This window comes from Euphorbia lathyris, chromosome 9 (assembly GCF_963576675.1).
Source record: "Euphorbia lathyris chromosome 9, ddEupLath1.1, whole genome shotgun sequence".
NCBI lineage: Eukaryota > Viridiplantae > Streptophyta > Magnoliopsida > Malpighiales > Euphorbiaceae > Euphorbia > Euphorbia lathyris.
The window spans coordinates 67,607,567-67,631,164 of NC_088918.1; the positions used below are offsets into that span (position 1 = coordinate 67,607,567).

Here is a 23,598-nt window from a genome sequence, read left to right on the forward strand (position 1 = left end):
CGGTTTAATTAATTGCAAAGTTAAACTACATAAATAATTTTTTCCCAGAATGAATGAATTTGTAAACTGCAAAAAGCACAAACTCGTGCTTGCAATCTCTTAAACTGTAATATCGTTTTTGCAAATTTCTATTTTTACAGATCGCTCAAACCATAATATTTAATTTTATAATTTGTTTTGGATATGTTAGAGGGATGATACTGAAGTCCTTAAGTTCGCAAGTCAATTTGATTTCTTTTTATGCGATATCAATTTTAGACTAATCACATCTCGACCCAGATGGGAGGTGTCGACAACAGATTTTGGTAAATGCAATTTTACCAAACAAACACCCCGATAAACTAATAAGTAGAGAGAAATATTTTTTGCATCTTCAATCGCAATGGAAAAGGCCTTAACTGGCATGACGATTGATTGAATTTGTAGGTTGAGATGTGTATCTGTATATAACGCCTTCAAAGCATCTATTCTAATTGTGTTTTGTTCTTCAATAGTACCGTTGCGAACGGTGTAACTGTCTTTTGTTTTGTTTTTTTTTTTTTTTTTTGCTAAGCAGATCTATATATTGATCTTTTATTATTATTTCATTTATGTAGTTAGATGAGGATCACAATGAATGTGATTTCGTTTGTAAGAATGCAATCTGAAAGTTGTTTAGGATCACTAAGCCAGTTCTTTTGTTAGAGCACTAATTCAATGATCAAAGTGCATCTTATAAAGTACTATAGGAGTTTTCTGATTTTGAAGTCCCTCTCTTAAACTAAATAAAAACATTTAATAAGCATGAATAAAGCATATGAACTAAATTTTAGAAAATTGACACAATTACCTTACTTTATGACTAAAATTAACAAATTCAATGAAACTTAGTGTTTTATAATTGTTTTTTCATGATTTTAGTAAAATATTTTGGTTTTCTATTTGAGACATTAAATTAATTGTATAAAACACAGTTTGTTCTAGTTTTCAATTTTTCTCTATAAGTGTCACACCGAGCAAGTAATGCAACGTTGATAATATAGAAAAAAAAAACTTAAATTAGTTATTTCTCCAATCTTCTCAATGAGATCACTCAAATTATCTTTTTGTTTTCTCTCCATCGTTTATTCTTAATCAAATCTTAAAAAATTTAATAAGTTTTTGAAATACTTTTTTCATTCTCTATGCATTATTTTATTAAATATCCTAAATCACTTTTTTTAATGACATTTTCTAAAATCAATTTTGTATATTTAACGATTGGATATGAAAGGTATAGGTACAAATATAAATGGAAGATTATATAAATCTATTTTGAACTGGACTTATTCTATTTATACTGATGTTGAGCTATAAAAGACGGTTATGGATTATGGAGTATGGTGGACCACATGTCTCTTGTTGATAGGAGGTAATGCACCCAGATATCGATGTCTGATATTCCTCAAGTCTAATAGGCCTGTTATTCTTGGGATCGAGTGTGATTATGGTAATGACTAGATCATTGAATGGGTCTAATGAAACTTCATGAATCAAGCTTCCCGATACGATTACTTTATTTTGCTCAGGAGATACCACATCCCTCTATTTCTGAGAGTTGGTTCAAGCTTCTATGACGCCATATGGCAGAATTATATTTAACTGATATGACCAATGTAATAAAATTTAACTTTGGTTGTGTTCGCTTTTTTGCATATTAGTTTCTTCTAAATCAAAATGCGTTTTTTTTTAATTATTATCGTTACTATCCTAAATCTAATTTTTTATATATATTATTGAATATATATTTTTAAGATAATTAAAGTAAACATTTAGTAAATATAATGTTCATAAATAGTACAAAGTCTTCGACTAGTTCATATATCTAAACTTTATAGGGTAAATTACACATGTTGCCACTAAACTTTATCCATTTTCATGGTAGGAGCATCGAACTTTAAAACATAACATAAAAATCACTGAACTTTACACTAAATTATAACTACAACCACTATTTTCATTGATCCACCTTTTAACATTTGACTCCCTCTTCAACCTGTTAACTTCTTCCCTCTCACTATTTTATCCCTTCCCTTTTATTATTTCCCTCTCTTCATCTTTTTTGCTCTCTCTGTTTCTCTCTCTGGTCATGTAAGAAATGCCTGAGTAGACACGCATTTGCCTTACATAGAGAATGATTGACTCATTTTGACTCTCGAGAAATTTGTTTTTTTTTTGTTGTTCAGTGATATCATAGACTTTGCCGTTTTTTCTACTACTTGTAGCATCTTCAAGAGATTCTCTATAAAAATAATATAAACAATTAACTTTTAACCATTTAATAGTATCAAAATACATGTTATCTCTAATAATATTTTTCATACTCACTCCTTATTTAATATTTTATTATTAAAATTATTGTATATTGTTGTATTTACTAATAATGAAATGAGAGAGAATTATAGGTCCCTCAATAATAGAGAGTGAAGGGAGACTCTTAGCCTCGATTGACATTGCTTTTCCATAAACAACTTTCCCTGCTAAAAGCAGCGTTTGTTAAATAAAAAATGTTAAAAATGTGAATCAACCCTAATAATGTTGATGGAAAATAAACAAAGTTCAGTGGGCCAGTGGCAATTAGTGTAATTTACCCAAATGTTAGTAGTTTATTTTTATTTATAAAAAAAATTAGAATTCCTTTTATTATTCAGTTACAACAAACTTTGTACCAGGAATCATTCAAGTTTCATGTTTTCGTAGCAAAGAATTCATTTCAAACATCCCTAATATCCAAACCAAATAAGGAAGAAGAAGAGAAAGAAAATCAAAATGCGGAGGTTTTTTTCTCTCAAACTCACCAAAACCTCAACTTCCTCAGTTTCTCAGCCTTCTAGAATCTTCTCCACTTTTACAAATCCATGCCGCCATAACTACAACCAGACTAACTTTTCTCAATTCACCCCAACTCCTTTTTTCTCTTCACGGAAACTTGCTGGCTTTTTCTCCAATACATTGCTTCAGAAGCACTTGGTGTCTAATTTATCAACCAAACGGCTCACGGATCACAATTTTGGCTTCATCAGTAGAGGATATTCTGGATTCAGCTCAACCCTTGCTTACAATGCGCGTAGTTGGTAATTTCATTAACCTTACGTTGCTGAATTGTTCAAACCTTTTCCCTTTTGGTGTTGTTTTGGATAATTCTTAGATATCAATAATTTGTCTTCTGCTGTTTGCACTACAGGAGATCATGGTTTAATCAGCTATCAACTGATAACATTGTTTATGGCTTGATGTTAGCAAATGTTGCTGTTTTTTTGTCATGGAAGATTCTGGATCAAAAATTCATGTCAAAACATTTTATGGTAGGTTCCAAGTTAAAGATGAGATCGTGTAATTGATTAACTTTTATTCTCTGCAACTCTGCAACATAAGATACATTTGCATTTCCCTGAGCAGATTTCGTTGGACAATTTCACAAGTGGACGTGTCCATACGCTGCTTACTTCTGCATTCAGTCATATCCAATTGTGGCACATCTTATCTAACATAATGGGGCTTTACTAGTTTGGGAGGAGTGTAAGGTTACTTTAAACTTTTCCTAGCAAATTGCTTCTATTTAATATCTCATCTCATGCTTTCTTCCTTCCTTTGTTTTCTTATACAATTGAGCAGATTGGTAGAACTTTTAGACCTCAATACTTGCTCAAGTTTTATGTAGTCGCTGCAATTGGTGGTTCAGTCTTCTACTTGGTGCATCATGCCTGTATGGCTTTATCCACAAAGGTATGAAGGATCAAGGATGAATCATGATTGAATAGCAGTCCTAATTGAAGCGAAAAAGCAACATTTTGGCCATTTACTTGGCCGAGTTTGTCAAATTGACCCATATGCTTCAAATTTGGCACATTCTAGTCTTGTACTTGACACAATGTATCATTTAGACCCCTCATACTTTAATTCTGGTACATTTGACCTCCAAATTGTAGGATACAGTTTGATCTCATGCCTTTTAACATCACATGTGATACTCTACTAACATAATCTTTTGTCAATATTCAAATTTGAGAAATACTAAAGTGCATGTTTCAATTGTGCCAAAATGGAAGTCGAATTGTACAAGTATGCCAAATTATATCTTTCTCTGTGGCAATTATGTGATAACAAACATAGCTCCAACTATATGTTTGTGTTGTGTTGACATAATCTTGAAAATTCCTGTCATGTTGATGTTAAGGAAAAATAGAGTAATATGTTTAATCAATGTAGAATGAATGAATGAATACATTGTAACTAAAGCATCTTATCTCTTGAGTGCCACAGTGATGACCCGCGAGGCTAAACCGGGTCATACTCATTTCGCAGGCCCAGCCCATACTTAGACCTATGGTCTAAGATCGGATGAGACCCGAATAAAGGAAGCGGGCGCAGCGAGTAACCGCCCCGAATGGGACCCGAATAAGCGGAAACGGGTGAAGCGAGTAACCGCCCCGAATTCCTAAACAGAGCATCAAAACTCCCACTCAGAACCACGTTCGATGCCATGAAAGCCACGAAAGGGACATGGCCTAAAAAGGGGGAACCGCCCTCAGAACGTGGCCCACTAAGGAGTAACCGCCCTCGGCGGTTACCTAAAAAACACCTATAAAAGGCCTTAAGAACGAGGGAAAAAGGTACGCTCACAATTTTTCCCGCAATACTATTGTCAAATTACCAACCTTCTTACAAAAACTGACTTGATCGTCGGAGAGTTTTCCCGGAGATCCTGTCTCCGGTTTTGTTTTGCAGGTAACTCTGGCAGAGAATATCAAATCGGATACGGCAAGTTATCATTGGTGCGGTGATCGTGGACCTTTTTTACCAACATTTGGTTAAAGGTACGCGAAGAACATGTCAGAACCATCACGAACGACCGGCGTTACCACTAGATCAACCAGTATGAACTCCAGGGGACCACGGATTGCGAATTCGCAACCTGCAAGTACACAGCCTGTGGTGCCTAGCTCATCGGGTCCTTCGGGACAATTGAGTCCCTTATTGGAAGTCCAAGTGCAAACTGAGATGGAAATGTCCAATAGTGATTTCGTGCAGATGGCAGGACAAGTCTTGGCTTCGAACATGAGCCAGGCGGCTGGAGATCGAATGATTAATTTACTAACTGCCCTCGCCGAACACAATACCGCCGTGGCGGCTGCTCCTCAAGAACCTGTGGTTATCTCAACACAATCACCGACTATCCCTGTCATATCGGCCCTCCCGCAGCCATCTCAGGCGCCAAATCAAGTGGGCCAGAGTAGTCGCACAAACCCACACAGCCACCCGAGCAACTACTCGCACCCAGATCTCATTACGACGATACATCCGACCTGGCAGCCATCCCAACCGTTGCCAGGAGTGCAAGGCACTCTTCCGCTACAGCAAGTGGAACCTTTTCCTCACAGACATTCGGAGTTGATGACTCCTGGGCGAGAGCACACATGGAACTTTGATCCTATAACGGGACAGCGGTTAGTCCCCCAACAGGCACACGTCTCAACACCGATGGGCGGATGGATGCCACCCAGAATTCACCAGCAGCGGATGGAAGAAGTCCGGCGAATACCCGATATTGACTTAGAAGATCAATTACGAAGCATGATGGAGCGAATGGGGTACTCGCCTAGGCCGAGAGCAGAGGTCCAGAGCGATTCACCTTTTCCCCCTTCGTTGCGGGAATTCATTCCAGATCACAGAATCAAGGCGCCCGCGATACCTAAATACTATGGGGATCCAAATTCTGATCCTGAGGCTCATGTCAGGAACTACAGAGAACTAATGGATGTTGCAGGAGCGAGTGAAAGCATCATTTGCAGGTTATTCTCGACAACTTTGGGCGGAGCCGCATCTGATTGGTTTCGATCTTTACCCGCAGAATCTATTCACAATTGGCATCAATATAGTCGGGATTTCTGTGCGAAATTTGTGGGTTGTAAGGCAGCGGATGTGACGGATAGGCAGCTGAAGGAGATCAAACAGAGGAACTATAATTCCCTAAGGGAATTTGTTGTCGCATTCAACGATATTCTGGTGCGATTGCAAAACCCGGATATCGTGAGCATCCGCAACATCATGGCAGATGGAACCACAGATTGGAGTATGCGGGAGGAAATCATCCGCAACAAGCCGTGCACAGTGGCCGAACTCATGAAAATAGCAAAGGAATTCATGGAAGTGGATGATGTCAACAGGGAACATAGGGCTCAAACCCGGCGAGAAAGAGATGCCGCTAGATCCACTTCGGACAATCGGCACCAGACCCAGTCCAAAAGTAATTTTGTTCGAAGAGGCGATCGCCCCTTTCAAAGTGGCGGATATCAGACACCATTAAACACGACTTGCCAGGAGGTGTTACTTTGGATCAAAAAGAGCCCCCTGAAGAAGGATGTGCGGTTCCCCGAGGTAAAAGGTCGAACCAGTTTGGGGCGACATCCTAACAAATATTGCAGGTTCCACAGACTGAACGGCCACGACACGAACGATTGCTATGAATTGAAGAAGGAGATTGAAAGGCTGATCGAAAGGGGCAAGCTGAATCAATTTGTACGAAAGGAGACTAGTGACGAGAAAGCAACGTTACCACATCAAGAAGAGGCAAGGCCCGAAAAGAAGCAGAAAAAGGAGTGATAAACGTGATAGCCGGCGGGATCTATGAGCCTCCAACAAAAAGAGCTCGCCGTGAACAGCGAAAAAGCAACACTCATAGGGGGGATGCCCCTCAATTACTCATTCGCGCGAATCACGGAGCCGCATGCGGATGCTTTGGTGATTACAATGGCTGTAGAAGGATGGGACGTCAAGCGGGTCCTTATTGATACTGGCAGTTCTTGTAATGTTATTACTCGGACTGCATTCAACAAGTTGGGAATTAATGACGAGCGAGTGGAACATACATTCATGGATGTAACAGGTTTTGGGGGTCAATCCTCTCAAACAAGTGGACAGGTGGTGTTGGAGGCAGAAATGGGCGATAAAAAGCTAAAATGGCGAGGTGATTTAGAATTCGCAATTGTTGATCTCCCATTGGCCTACAACATAATTCTGGGATGCCCATTCCTGTCAGAAACGGAGTCGCTCATCTCAATGAAGCATTTAACATTACATTTACCAACACACCAAGGGCGAGTCATAGTTGAAGGCGATCAACTTGTATCTCAACAGGCCTATACATTGTCACTTGAACCAAAGCCAGACGAGGAAGATAGGGTAGAGGAGAAGTTGCCAGCGGAAGCATTGGGAGAAACGGAACTATTCGCCATCTCAAGCGACAAAAATGTGCGAATAGCGATGGGCCTCCCCGAAGAAACGAAGAAAGCCATTGCCGAGGTGCTGGTCCAATGTGAGTCGGCATTTGCCGCCCCAAATGAAATACTGAAAGGAATAAGTCCAGACGTAGCAACCCATCGTTTGAATGTAGACAAAGGTGCAACCCCAGTGCGACAGAAAAAGAGAGGACATGCTCCTGAGCGGCAAAAGGCGATTGAAAAAGCAGTGGCGGATTTGCTAAAGTCAGATGCAATTCGAGAAGTCACCTATCCGGAGTGGTTAGCCAATGTGGTGCTAGTCAAAAAGCCAAATGGAACGTACAGAATGTGCGTCGACTTCAAAGATCTGAACAAGGCATGTCCGAAGGATATGTATCCGCTTCCTAACATTGATATATTGGTAGATGGAACTGCAGGATATGAAGCTTTATCATTCACCGACGTGAAATCCAGTTACCATCAGATACCCATGGAGAAGGCGGATGAAATCAAAACATCGTTCATAACTCACCAGGCGACTTATTGCTTCAAGGTGATGCCCTTTGGATTGAAAAACGCGGGAGCAACATACCAGAGGATGATGAACAAGATATTTTCAAACAAATCCGGCGAGAACTTCTCGATCTACGTTGATGACATGATCATCAAAAGCAAGAAAATGCAAGACCACCCGCAGGATATCAAAGAAATCCTGGAAGTGCTAATCAAATATGGCCTCAAATTGAACCCAGAGAAATGCACATTCGGAGCAAGAGCGGGAAAGTTCCTGGGTTTCATTGTTAGCGGCAAGGGAGTTGAGGCGAATCCCGAGAAGGTTAAAGCAGTAATGGAGATGAAAACGCCGAGGAGCATAAGAGAAGTACAGAGACTAAATGGGCGGTTGGTGGCATTAGGGCGATTCATATCATGCTCAGCTAGGAGATGTCTACCTTTCTACAATGCCATCAAAAAATCCAAGTCCTTTGAATGGACGCCGGATTGTCAAGAAGCATTCGAGGGGATAAAGCGATTACTGTGTTATCCGCCCTTAATGAGTAGGCCGGAGGATGGAGAAGATTTATTTCTCTACGTATCCGTCACCAATATGGCGATATGCACTGTGATGGTGCGAGAAGAAGAAGGGCAACAATATCCAGTGTACTACGTGAGCAAAGTCCTGAAGGATGCAGAACTCCGGTATTCGAAGTTGGACAAAATGGCCCTCGCAGTGATAACCACGGCGGCTAGATTGAAACCATACTTTCAGGCGCATACTATCATTGTGAGAACTGGCATCCCAATGCGAAAGGTATTACAGAAACCTGACGCATCCGGCCGGTTGATGGAATGGTCAATTCGCCTGGGAGAATTCGATATTCGCTATGAAGGGAGACCAGCGCTAAAGAGCCAAGTACTCGCCGATTTCGTGAACGAATTCACCTGGGATGACGATGAATGTCCGAAGGCACAAAAAGAAGAGTGGAGCATGTACACAGATAGGGCATTATCTACAGATGGAGCTGGGCTGGGAGTCGTCATCAAGGGCCCGGAGGTTATTCGCCTGTGCTATGCAGCAAAATTAACTTTCAAAACTACCAATAATGCCGCAGAGTATGAAGCAATGATATGCGGATTGAAGTTGCTCAATGAACTCACCCCAGAAAGAGTGGTAATCTACAGCGATTCCAAACTCATGATAAACCAGATCACAAAAAATTATCTGGTGAAACAGGAGGAGCTAGTAAAATACCATCAGGTAGTCGGCAGATTGACACAAGAGTTAACGCACAAGGGAGTCGTTTGGGAGATGGTGCATGTTCCGCGAGGCCAAAATGCAAAGGCTGACGAATTGGCAAAAGCAGCGGCAAGTAGAGAACCATGGAGTCAAAAGGCATGCAATTTGGAAATAAAATCGGCACCAGCATTCGAGGTCGATCAGATTATGGTCATCGAAGAACTGGAAGACGACGAAGATTGGCGGATGCCCATTCGCCAATATCTGGAGCAGGGAGATTTACCGGTTGATAAGAGCTTAGCCAGAAAGCTAATTGGGCAGTCAGCTCGATACTCAATTCGGGATGGAACTTTGTATCGGAAATCGTACACATGTCCATGGTTGAAATGCATTAGTCGCAACGAAGGAGACTACGTGCTGCGAGAATTACATGAAGGAATTTGTGGCGCGCACGAAGCTTCGACGGCGTTGGCAAGAAAGGTCAAACTGATGGGATACTACTGGCCCAAGGTGGTGGAAGATTCCCAGAAGATGGTTGCGGAATGTCACAATTGTCAAATACATGCGAATGAAAAGCATGTTCCCGGAGCCGAACAAATCGCTATAATGACGGCGTGGCCATTCGCAACATGGGGAATCGATATAGTGGGTCCATTCCCAGAAACGACAAAGAAAAGGAAGTACTTGATAGTCACAGTTGACCACTTCAGCAAATGGGTAGAAGCGGAGGCAGTAACCGCACAAACACCTGAGCGAATGATCGAGTTCTTACGAGAGAACATTATCATGCGATTTGGAATCCCGCAAAAGCTTATAACCGACAATGGCACCCAGTTCAACTGTGCCAAGTTCAAAGCATACTGCGAAAGCATGGGGATCAAAAATCATTTTTCTTCCGTAAACCATCCCCAATCGAATGGTATGACGGAGGTTACCAACAGGGCCATGATTCAAGGCATCAAGAAGCGGCTAGGAGACAAAAAAACAGGTTGGGCGGATGAGGTACCCCATATGTTGTGGGCATACAGAACCTCTGTAAAGGCAGCAACAGGCGAAACACATTTCTCGCTAGTTTATGGAGCCGAAGCAGTCCTACCTGTTGAAATCAAGTCGCCCACAGATCAGATAATTTATTATTGCGACACACAAAATCCTATCAACATTAGAGATGCTTTGGATTCTGTGGAGGAACGAAGAGAAAAAGCTTACATGCGAATGGCAGTATACCGCAATAGAATCAAGAAATATCATGACAGAAGAATGCGAAAAGTAATAATCAACGAGAACGACTTGGTCTTGAAAAAAGCGGATAAAATACAATCCAGAGATGGTAAAGGCAAGCTGGACGTCAACTGGATCGGACCATACAAAGTATCCAAGAAGCTGGGACCAGCCACTTTTGAAATCGAAGAAATGAGCGGAAAGAAGCTCCCGCGCACCTGGAATCTAGAGAATCTACGCCTATATAAAAAGGCCGAGTAGTTCGAGGAAATGACGAGTACTCTTTTTCCTTTTATGAGTTTTTCCCATTGGGTTTTCTGATAAAAGGTTTTAATGAGGCTTTGATCCCACACAGCTGGTGTACCTATGTAATAAACCTTTTCTCTTCAAAAAACACATAAATGTGTTGCCTATTAAAGAAAGGCGGATGCATGATTACGCATCACTCGCAAAACCCTTAGGGTTAAACTCAAAAAACACATAAATGTGTTGCCTATTAAAGAAAGGCGGATGCATGATTACGCATCACTCGCAAAACCTTATGATTAACCTTATGATTATATTATTTTCGAAAGAAAAATAATAGAGTAAGGCATAAAATTAAGCGAATAAATGAGTACTCAAAAATTGCAAAAAGGGTTTGGCCACCCTAGCGAAAGCAAAAATTACTACGAAGAATTACAAGTATGAAGTCGGCAAAAGGCAAGGATCATACATGAAATAAAGTGACAATAATCGCACGTATAGGCAAGGCAAAGCGGCAAGTGAAAGAAAATTAATATATACGGGCAGTTTGTTACATACAAAAAGTCCAAATATAAATTAAACTATGCTACGGCTTCCTCTCCTTCACCCCTATTGCTTTCCTCGCCTCCAGCGACTCCCTCATCTCCTCCAGTGGGCGGATCTACTTCAAGCGAATCCTCAACCCTCGAATCAATAACTGCTTCAGAGGGCGGTACCTCTTGCTCAGGCTGAGAGATGTCCTGTGGTGCCCCTTCTTCCGCATTCTGGGTAGGGATCTCGCCGATAATTGGAGATTCCTGAAAACTCTTCCAATCTAAGAGGAGTACCTCATCCATATCAGCATCCTCAGCTTCCAGCTTGTCCCACTTCTCAGTTAAATCCTTTTCAGGGATGGGAACCTTGGGGCGGTTAAGTACGAGACCCTGATGTCCATGCTCATAAGCGGCATGAATCCGCTCCCCATACCAGTAGATGCGGGCACCGTCTTCAGCCAGAATTTCCTCAGCCCTCTTCTTTTGTGTCCTTGGAATCAGCTAGATCATCGAGGGCCTTTCGCAGCTCATCGGACTTAGCCTGAAGAGATTTAAGAGCCTCCTCCTTCTCGCTTACAGCCTTCTGAAGGGCGTCTTCTAGGACCTTCACCTTCCCTTGGACATCATCATAAAGCGACTTCTGAGTCGCCAATTCAGTACCAAGACCTTCCAACTCCTTGGCTCGCTCGGCATCCCTTCGGAGAATGCCCTCAGCGAAATTGATAATCTGCATATAAGACGGCTCACGAATAAAAAAAAGGGCGAATAGAAATAGGCGGTTACAATGGACGCAAGATCCTTGAAAGAGAATGACAAGCAACAATATACCTCTACAGAACGCTTCTCGATCCCCTCCACAGCGGTAGGGAGCGGTACTTGTTCGCGCACACGGGAAGCAGAGGGAAGCCGCCCGAGGACATTGCATATGGAAGAGACAATGTCCTTGCAAGAAAAACTCACGGCCATGCCAAAGGTCCTAGTCCACCATCCGCTGATGTCGGGAATTGGCTGCAAAGGCGTAAAGAAAAATATCAAGAGAACAGCAGATAGCTCATGAGGAAAAAAGTAGCAATATAGAAAGAGGGAATAGATCAGGATACCTCATGAATTGGGGTACTGCTCTTTCCTTTGGATGAGGCGGATACGGGTGTACCGCCAACAGTAAGGGACACGGAGGTGTTCTTCTTCTTGGGACGAGAAGACTCTATATCCGCACTTATCTTCCGCTTCCTCGTCAAAGGAAGATCCTCGGAGGCAGAAGCGGGACCTTGTGAAACGGAGGCCCTTACAGGAGAAGCCGCCTCAATGGAAGGAATCGTTCCTCCAGAAGAATCCGCCCCTACAACGGAGGCGGTTCCCGCCATCCGCTTCTTCCTTCTCGCTAAGGCTTTAGCCTCCCGATCTGCAGCGATTTGAGATAAAGGATCACCCCTGCAAAGGGTTAAAAGAAATCATCAACTTGGAAATAAAAAGTACCTTGTACAAAAACGCGATAAGGGATATAGACCACACGATCCCCCTCGCGGTAGGCAATCGCTACTCGGCTCCTTAGCATATGGAAGGCCTGATCATATGTCCATACAAAAGGAGGGGTACTCTTCAGGAACTTGATGACGGCGGATTCTTCCTCGCTGGGATAACCGAAGTTCAAACTCTTCACATTGGGCCGGCCCCAATGGCGAAGGAAGTTCGGATTTCCCTCATTAAACTTGATAAAAAAGTAAGAGCGATCCCACTCGCGGATCTTGTTCAGTTTCTCGTCAAAACCATAGTATCCGCTCTAGCGGATGAAAGTGAAATACCCCGCCGAACTCTTGAAATGATGAAGCTTGGAGAAAATTTTAAGCGAGAAAGGAACCTCCAAACAATCCGCCAGAAATTTATCCAGGGTCAAGTCGGCCCATCCATTTGGATGTAACTGCCCGGGTGCGATTCCGTAACCGCCGAGGATGGAAGCAATCTCATCCGCCAGCGGATAAGTGAAGCCGCAGATAATCTAGGCGACGAAAATGGTGAAATACCCCTTTGGGTAATCGCCCGGTCCTCTATCCTCCCCGGGAATGATGGTCTCGAGACCTTGGAGCCAAGGATATTGCACCCGCAAATCCTCAATGGTCTCGCGACAAACTAGGCTTCCCGACCTGTCCCTCTTTGGTAACAAACGGGGGGTTGGGACAGATGGCGGAATCAACTTCTTAGGGTCAAAACCTAGACCCTCGTCGGTTGTATTCGCCAGGTGGAGGAAGTCAGCGGGGTGGGAATCAGACCCATGAGAACTGGTTGAAACTTCATCAACCATCTCATCGAACGGTGTGAAGTCAAGGTCGGGGTTCGACATGTTGAGGAAAAGAAATAAACAGAAGTAAAAAGCCGAACGAGGTACAAATTATGAAGAGGAAAACTTACATGGGAAAGACAACACAGAGAAATGACGGAAATAAGAGGTCAACGCCGGAAAAGATGACGCCGGAAAAGAAATAACGAAAGAGGAAAAATTCACAAGTTTTTGAATTTTGAATAGACAAGCGAAAACGAAGCGTCCCCTATGAACAGACCCTAAAGGGCTCTTGTATCAAACTAAAGGGGAGGCATGTGATGACCCGCGAGGCTAAACCGGGTCATACTCATTTCGCAGGCCCAGCCCATACTTAGACCTATGGTCTAAGATCGGATGAGACCCGAATAAAGGAAGCGGGCGCAGCGAGTAACCGCCCCGAATGGGACCCGAATAAGCGGAAACGGGTGAAGCGAGTAACCACCCCGAATTTCTAAATGGAGCATCAAGACTCCCACTCAGAACCACGTTCGATGCCATGAAAGCCACGAAAGGGACATGGCCTAAAAAGGGGGAACCGCCCTCAGAACGTGGCCCACTAAGAAGTAACCGCCCTCGGCGGTTACCTAAAAAACACCTATAAAAGGCCTTAAGAACGAGGGAAAAAGGTACGCTCACAATTTCCCCCGCAATACTATTGTCAAATTACCAACCTTCTTACAAAAACTGACTTGATCGTCGGAGAGTTTTCCCGGAGATCCTGTCTCCGGTTCTGTTTTGCAGGTAACTCTGGCAGAGAATGGAATATCGACGGAGGACCCTCCAAGAACTAGCGCATTGGTATGCTTTTCTTCCCTTTTGCGACTATGCTGAACTTAACCTCTAGTATTATCTGTTGAACTATTTAACTTACAAGTGGTTGTTGTATTTCATTGCATTAGGGGGCTAATGGAGCAGTCAATGGTATAGTGCTGCTTGCTATATTGCTGAAACTAAGAGCCACAATTTACATAGATTTCCTTATACTTGTACCTGCATTTTTACTGGTAACCTTACTTACTTTGCAGTCGTCGGAGTTTGAAAATGTTTATGGTATCCTTTTAACCATCTCTGGTGTGATGTTATGTTATGTTAGGGTATTTTTTTGTTTGGGACAGATGCGTGGAGGATTATAGAGGTTGGTTACTTTGACACCTTGTATAAGTTCCGTGTTTCTGTGTAATATAAATTGTTATTTGAGTATGTGTTAGTGCATGGACGTAGTAATATATCAGGAGCAGCAAACTTTGGGGGGGCAGCAGTTGCAGCTATAGCGTATGCCCGAGTAAGGAAGGGACGGTTTTGAGTTTACTAATCGTACTGTTGGGTATACATCCCAAGTACCACATCGGAAAGATATAAGAAAGTTGCATGATTTATAAAGAAGTTCACCAACTACATTAGTATGAGGCCTTTTGGGAAGGAGTCCAAAAACAAATCCGTACGGGCTTGGCCCAAAACGGACAATATCATACTAATGGTAGAGCTGTTGGTGAAATCATGGGCCCAACAAATGGTATCAGAGCCGATGGTTCGGCTGAGAGAACATGCATGAGATCTAAGGAGATGTGCCTTGTGTCGAAAGTCTTCCTGATATTGTGGTGGTCAGGCGGCGTGTTTCGCGGGTTGGCGACGGTACAAGATGATTAGATAGATGATCGCTGAATGGGAGGCTTGTGGTCCTTGGTCTGAGGGGAGGATTGTTGGGTATACATTCCAAGTCCCACATCGGAAAGATATAAGAAAGTTGTATGATTTATAAAGAAGTTCACAAACTACATTAGTATGAGGCCTTTTGGGAAGGAGTCCAAAAACAAATACGTGCGGGCTTGGTCCAAAGCGGACAATATCATATTAATGGTGGAGCTGTTGGTGAAATCGTGGGCCTAACACGTACTTAGTATTAAAACCCAGCATTGGCATCCTTAACCATAGTATAGTATGATGCATGTGAAAATTAGTTTTTGATTTTAAATTGATATTTTTTAGCCTCATTGACTCTCACATTGGATAATTGTTACCGGACTCTCTTGTTGCCGCTTGTATTGGCTAAAGATGGTCTGATTTACTTTACATTCTATATAACATTAGAGTACTACACAATAAATTACAAGTTTATATAGCATTCAAATCAAATATCTCCATAAACCGCCACGTGTCAAACGGTTTTGAGGAGAGTTAATTCTTCAACCAAATTGGATCAAAACTAACTAATTAGAACATGCGAAGGGTTAAATATAACTAAATAATTGGTCACGGGTCAAATTCATAACTTTTGAATGGATCATGGGCTAAATAGTGCTTTATGCCTATCATTTGTGGATTTTTTTTAATATTCACTACATATGTGTAAAGCTATAAAAGCTCGATCATTTCGGTTTGATTTATAAAATACACCGAGTTTGAGCACGGCGAAACTCAATTCGAAAATTCACGAGCGAATTCGGTTATAAGTTCATGAACAAGTTTATGAATAAGTTCGATTAGAAAGTTCATGAGCACGCTCGTGAATAAGCTTGGTTCGATTATTTTTTAAGAATAGTATTTTTATAAAGGTGGAAATGTAAAGCAATATAGTTTTGTATAAACTTTTGTAGTTTTGTGTTACAGAAATTTTTAATCAATTATTTGATAAACATAATTAATAAATTGTTCTAAGCGAAGTTCATGAGTAGAATTAACAAACTGCTCACGAGCAAAGCTCATTAACAAGCTCGTGAGCAGCTTACAAACATAATGTTGATTTCGAGCTCGTCAAATTTCTGACGAGTGAGCATACCGTAAATCTACAAAAATTTATTGGTATTTTTTAAAAAAAATTTACGTTTTGTTATATTGAAGTATAAATCTACACAAATTTATTAAAAATTAACTAAATAAGTAGAGTAAAATTAGTGTTTTGACCATAATTTTGAGTGAATAGATAAAAAATAAATAATTTGCATAATTAAATTTGTTTTTTTAGAGACACATAATCAAATTTGTTTAAGTGTTGATTTGGTTAGTATTTTTCATTTACTCCGACCTTAATGTTACATTATAAAATGTTGAATGATTGTTATTCAATAAACATAATTTAGGGTGATACATATATTTCACCCATTTGATAAAATAATTGTATTATTAAAAAAAATACATGTATTATTAATGATACCCGTATAATTAAAAAAAATAGTAAAATTCTCATGAAACTTGCAATATTTATCTTCCAGGGCAGCCTCCCTTGCCTCATGAGGAATGTCTCTATTCTGTTGTATATATTTAGGCTTTTGACTCGCGCTCTAGATTTCTCCAGATAATGCCTCGATATAACACTCACTTTCACTTATGTGTATGACTCTTGTATCCATGTTTCTTATCTTCTTGCACAAATAGCCTCCAATTACGTCGCCGCCTTTAGAGATGGAAGAGTTAGAAAGAGAAGTGATGAGAGAGATGAGAGTTAGAGAGAAAAATATTTTTTGAAAATGGAGTACAAAGAAAACAAGTATGAAGGTTGGAGAGAGAAATAATTTTTGAAAATAGAGTAGAAAGAAAATAAGAGTGGAGGTTGAAGAAGATGATTTTATAAAGGGTATAAAAGTAATGTTATATTTATTGGGTTAATTTTTTATTTTTAGAAAAGTTAAATTGCTGAGGTGGCGCGTTGACTTCGGGTTGATCGGTCACATTTACCTGATGTACACTTTAGCGGGAGGTCACCAAAAGGTTGTATATTTTATTGTGCAAAATTAAAGGTTGTACACCAAAGTGTGAAAATAGGTAAATGTTGTACACCACGTATGTAATTTACCCAAAAGAAATGAAAGTACTTATTAAAAAAGATTCAAAATCATACTAAATATTTAACTAAAAAGATCCAAAATTGAATTGAATAATTGATTTTTAGGACCAAATCAAATTGAACTGTTGACTTTTATTAAATATAATTATAGAGATTTTCAAATCTTCGGATTGTACCAAACTGTGTGAAATCTATAATAATTATCATCATAATAGGTGTGACTTGTGAGCCATTAAGTTGGTTAAAATCTTTATATTTATAATATATGAAAACATGTAAATGTAAAGGGATACGAGAATGGATAACAATTTTTTTTCTCTTATAATATACTACCTCCGTCCCATAATATAAGTCATTCTAGAGTTTTTCACACAAATCAAGAAATACAATTAATGTAGACTTATATTAATGAATTTACATTGGTTAACTTAAAAAAAATTCTCTCATGTAATGGTTGGGTAATAAGTATTGGAATGTTAAAAAACACATTGACTAAGACAAAAAAAAATTCAATGCTTGTACCAAAAAACTATACTAAAAATTCTTGGAAAACCAAAACGACTTATATTTTGGAAAAAAAATTCACTCTCTAAAATGACTTATATAATGGGACGAGTTTATTAATTTATAAATAGATGTATGTGGTTTTTTTATCAAAAAAAATCGAAGTTCTCTTATAGTTGCAAATAAAAAACGTTTAAGTTTGATATTGCTATTTGACCATTGTTAAAAATAGAAAATTATAAGAATTACATTCATTTAATATAATGTTTAAGTTTGATATTGCTATTTGACCATTCTTTCAGACATACTGGGACATTGTTGGGAACGAAGTGAGCAATTTTATCATGAAAATCCTTGAAACGGGAGAGATGCCAACAAAACTGAACCATACTCACATTGCGATAATCCCCAAAGTAAGGAATCCGACCAAAATGCAGGAACTACGACCTATCGCACTGTGTAATGTCCTATATAAGATAACTTCCAAGACTATTGTTAACAGGTTAAAAGTGGCTCTTCCTCACCTTGTTCATGATACTCAATTGACTTTTGTTGCAGGCAGATTACTGACAATGTTATTATTGCATTCGAAGTTTTTCACAGCATGAAAACAAAATTGAAGGGATCAAAGGGTATTTTCGCCCTTAAAATTGATATGAGCAAAGGCCTATGATAGGGCCGAATGGATTTTCCTGAGGCAAGTGCTCCAGAAAATGGGGTTCCCTGTACATTTTATCAAGCTGATCAGTATGTGTGTTTCAACAGTATCAATGTCTTTTCTCCTGAATAGTCAATCGACAAGTCCAATTGTGCCGGCAAGAGGTCTGCGGCAGGGGGACCCTATTTCTCCATAATTATTCCTACTTTGTGCTGAGGCCCTTTCGGCTAATCTCAGATTTTCCATAGCACAACAACAACTCCAATGCATTAAGATAAGTAGAACTATCCCAATCATCTCATATTTATTCTTTGCTGATGACTCTATTGTTTTCGGAAGAGCAAATTTATGTGAAGCAGGTAGGATCAGCGGGATTCTGGGCCAATATGAAAGGGTGTCGGGTCAAATTATCAACTTCGATAAGTTGGAAATCTTCTATAGCCATGGGGTCCCAGAAGCTCGGAGACAACCAATATGCTCTCTCCTTCGGGTGAGAGATACAGGAGCCTTTCCTAAATAGTTGGGGCTTCCTACAATCATTGGAAGGTCGAAAAAAAAGATCTCTAGCTCCATCAAGGACTGTATAAGAAAACGTTTGCAGGGCTGGGAAGAGAAATTTCTGTCTGCTGGAGGAAAGGAAGTTTTAATCAAGGCAGTTATACAGTCCATTCCCCAATATATTATGTCTTGCTTCCTCCTACCAGAATCAATTTGCACTGAAATTCAGGGAATTATCAGTAAATTCTGGTGGATGACAATTCTAGTAAATGATGCATCCATTGGATTGCCTGGGAGTCTATCTGTCAGTCAAAAGAGCATGGAGGTCTTGGCTACCGTTGGCTCCAATCATTTAACTTGGCCCTACTTGTGAAACAAGGATGGCAGATCCTTAATAGGCCGAACTCTCTCTGTTCTAGAATATTGAAAGCAAAATATTTTAAGAATACAGAATTCCTTTCAGCAAATCTGAGCACCAACCCGAGTTTCTTCTAGAGGGGTATTATGAAAGCTCAAGAGATTGTTCGCACGGGACTGATGTGGCGTGTTGGTGATGGTCGTTCAATCCGTATCATGGATGATAATTGGGTTCCGGGACTGAATCACCGTAAACCAATTGTCCAAACTAAGGTGCCGGGACCGGTTTTAATAGCTGACCTGATCAATAAAGAGACGCACGCCTGGAACAAAGTAACGCTGGCAGATAACTTGATACCGTCAGACTGTGCTGAAAATTGAGAAAATCAGATTAAGTCACATGCTTCCGGCTGATGAACGATACTGGGGGGCAGACCGCAGGGGTAAGTTCTCGGTTCGTAGTGCATACTATGTGGCGGAGAAAATCCGCAACACAAAATTGGACAAGCCGGGACAGTCCGGGGACTGTGTTAATTGGGTTAGTAAGCTCTGGCGCCTTCAGTTACCCGCTAAAATCCTTCACTTTAGCTGGAAGCTCTTCAAAGGCGTTCTGCCGTGTCTGTCGAAGCTTGCACGCCGTGAAATTCCAGTCCAAAAGTTTGGTAAGGTATGTTCTCTCCCGGATGAATCACTAACTCATATTTTTATTCATTGTAAAGCAGCAAAAAATGTCTGTAAGATAGCTCCTATTTCGCTGCGATTAGATAAGATCCAAGCGGAAACAATTGACACTTGGTTAGATCGCTGTTTAGATGTCCTCCCAAACTATGAGCGCCGCTTGGCTCTCACTGTCATCTGGTGGATGTGGTTCTGGAGGAACAAACTGCTACACGAGAATATCTGGACTGAGGCGGAATTGATCCTGCGGAAGGCGGCAAATTATATCAAGGAGATAGACGAGTACAAGAACCATGAGCCTCCGAACCCATAACAAGGTAATGTTCCTGCTATAATTAATTTTGATTCTACAAGAGTATGGTGTTCTTCCCCGAGCGGCGTCATCAAAATAAATTGTGATGCCAAATTCAAGGATAATGGCCATGCGTGTAGAGCCAGAATTATTGTGCGGAATGACAAGGGCGAGGTTATGGTTACTGCAGGAATGCCGATCAGATTCTATGAATCGACTGAAGAAGTAGACTTCAGGCGGTTATGGAAGGGCTCCTACTAGCACGAGATTGCGCCTTCAACAACATTATGGTTGAAAATGACGCACAGACAGTGGTTAAGACCCTTCAGTCAAAGGATTTTCCAGCTTCAGCTCTGAGGTTCCTTTATGAAGACGTAGCTACTTGGTTTTCTATTTTTCTTTCTTCGTCAATTCATTTTATATGTAGAACAGGAAATCAAGTTGCTCATTCTATTGCTCAATGGGCCAAGGATTTACAGGACTCTATGGTGTTTATAGAGGACTGCCCGACTCCCATCTAACATTTCGTTCATAAGGATGTAACCTCCATTATTATTTAATTCATTGATTCTTTCTTCAAAAAAAAATATAATGTTTATAAAAAACTTTTATTTTATAAATTATTACTTTTAAGTTTTTTCTCTAAATATTAATTTTTTTCTTTCTAAAATAAAGACATATAAATGATAGATGAATTAAAATTGTTTATAATATTATAATTCTTGAAATTTCTATTTCTATATAAGCAGTCAAATTCATCGTATCAACTTAAAAATCACCGACAACAGAAAAAAAATGAATAAATAAATAAATAAGACTTTTCTCAAAATAAATCTATACTATACTCTAAATCTGTAGACAGATTTATGACGTGGCATCTTCTAAGATTATCAAAGCTGATGTGGTATTTTCTCAGTTTTTTGTATTTATTTTACTTTCAATTTACGGTCTCACCACGTTTTGATAACTGCTCCATTCTCCCACTTGTCTTTCTCACGGTAATCACGTCTCTTCCATCCTCAATCGCCTTCTCCTTTCCTTCTCCTCATGAAGGTTGTTCTCAAATAGTTGACAGATTGGTTGATAAATGGATGGGCAAATAATTACAAATAGTGTCTTCATCAATTGTGGTTTAGAAAGGTATATTTCATTTCAAACCCAAATTTTTCCAATTTAAATCATTCCACATTAACCTAATTCGATTCCTTTTCTTTTCAGTTTCATACATGGGGTTTTCTTCCTATGCGAATTTCCTGTTAATCTTTTTTTCTATGATAATTCTGATCAATTTTTTATTGTTTGTCTTGGGATTCTAACCTGGGATTTGTATTTGATGGTTGATGAGTTATTGCCTTGAACTTGATTTGATCTATGTTATGAGTTTCAATAGATTTTTATTTGTAAGAGATAAATTGTTCAATCTTTTCTTTTTTAATGCGTTTTTATATTACATAATTTTTCTCCCTTTCAAATTTGTCATAGCTAATTGTGTTCTCTGTTTTTTTGGTTTTTGTTTTCCTGTTCTCTACTGATTTAATTCTCTGTTCATTATTTGTTCCCAGTGTGCTGGGCTGGTGTTCTCCATCAGTAAACCAGCTTTGGCATTTTTCCTCTTTCGCATGGGTACCTTCTCATTTTCCTTCTTATTTACTTTCTTTTTTATGCAATTTACGCTATAAACCTGATTATTATTATTATTGGTATTGGCTTCAAGGAAAGGCACAATTTGAGATCATCTCAGTATTATTTGAATTATGATTTTCCATTCAAGTTTTGCATCCATTTTTGCAGATTAGCGGTTTCTCTCTCTCAATTTTTGACCCATCTCTCTGAATGTTTCACTATGATTGAAATCTCTCAAAGTGTTGAACTATTTTTAAGTGTTTATAATGTTAATAAAACTTCATTGAGGAAGACATGATAAATATTAAATAATTACTAATTATGAACATATCTTCAAATCATGCAGGGAACTTAGGAGTAGGATTTCTCAGAGCTTGATAACCAAGTATTGGAGTAGGATTTCTCACAGCTTGCCTTTTGTCTTTTACATGAGAATTGCAGTTAACTTTGCAATATGTATGTTGGTTTTTCCTTGCATCATTTTTGGCATGGTTGTTTTTTCTTATTTGTGTAAATAGTTGTTAAACAATCAAACTTGGTAGCTATATACTGTCTTACATAAAAATATGAATGTTATAACTGCAATGTTCTAGACATTGAAAAAGTGCAAAGGTGCAAGTTATAGGAGTAATGGTTTAATTGATACGTTCTGGTTTTCCAATTATTGAACATTGCCTCACTCATCTCTGAAATTGTCCAGATAAACATTTGACTTTGTTCTGCTGCTAAATTTAATAGACTGAACTTCTGATCTAATCTTAATCTTCCTAAACAAATGATATTGTTGGCAGATACTTGGGGCTGATAGTGGTTGACAACAAATTCCTCATCCAGACAAACCACAACAACCTGATGCGAGAATTCAGCACAAGTTTCTCAAGTATATTTATGAGAAGGTGTTTTGATCTTCTAAACTTTTCAATGTGACTCATTTATTGTTGAAATCTCAAAGTTATATACTGGATTTTATTTATACTACTTCATATGAGATACCTTTAACTAAATTAACTCAGAGTTTATTTTGTAGGTAATTGATCATAATAATAGTAGATTTTTAGGCTAATTTGGACTTTGGTATTTTTTAGATTCACTTCTGTCTTTTTATTTACAAAGTGGAGTACCCGCTTTTAAAGATTCAACAGATTTGATCCACTGTAACTCAATTGTTTAATGATATTTTCAGTTCTGAGTTACTTCTATATCTATTTTAAAATAGATCAACCTAACAATAGGTGACATTTACCTATTGCTTCATGTTTTGGGTTATAGTAGTTATATGGTAGACTAGAGTGGAGATCTAATTATAGAAATTGGATTCTTTTTTAAAAATTAAAAAACGTAGATTAGAATTGGATTCAATCAATTACAAAGCATATCCTAATTTAGAATTGGATTCAATCAATTACAAAGCACATCCTAATTAGCAGTGCCGTTAATTTTTATTTTTTTGTGTGTGAAGATTAGCAGTACGTTATTAATTAAAGTTATCAATTAAAGAGATTATGGATATCTTTTAAATTAAAAAAAATCCAAATAAGAATTAGATTGGATCAAAAACATATTACAATGTATAATTAGTTAAATTTTAGGAGATCTAATTATAAAAAAGCTCTCCAAATAATGTCCAGAAAATAAAAGTTGCTTTCAAAACCTGAAATTGTGCTTGATAATATTGAGTAAATTACACCTATATCCACCCAACCTTACCAATTTTAATATTGTGGTTATTGAATTTCAGTTTTTAACGTTATGGTCATTGAACTTTACACTTTTTAATATCAGTGTCCACTGTGATCGTTGCCAGCCTTTTTTTAATTCATTAAAAAATGTTATATTATTTTTTTTTTTCTCCTAGAAGATGTCTCTGAATAATGACTTCGTACAAATTAATGCGACTAAATGGACGTTTAGAGCTTG

At 39.2% G+C, this 23,598-nt stretch overlaps 1 long non-coding RNA gene and 1 pseudogene across 1 annotated transcript; both read left to right on the forward strand.

Moving 5' to 3' along the window:
• The first annotated feature begins 2,756 nt into the window (after positions 1 to 2,756).
• Positions 2,757 to 14,593, forward strand: LOC136207440 (RHOMBOID-like protein 12, mitochondrial; annotated as a pseudogene).
• A 6,419-nt stretch (positions 14,594 to 21,012) lies between these two features.
• On the forward strand, positions 21,013 to 22,689 carry LOC136206207 (uncharacterized). The gene is made up of 4 exons (XR_010676226.1): positions 21,013 to 21,198; positions 21,621 to 21,681; positions 22,028 to 22,137; positions 22,473 to 22,689. It is a non-coding gene; the product is annotated as an uncharacterized lncRNA (long non-coding RNA).
• The last annotated feature ends 909 nt before the right edge of the window (positions 22,690 to 23,598 follow it).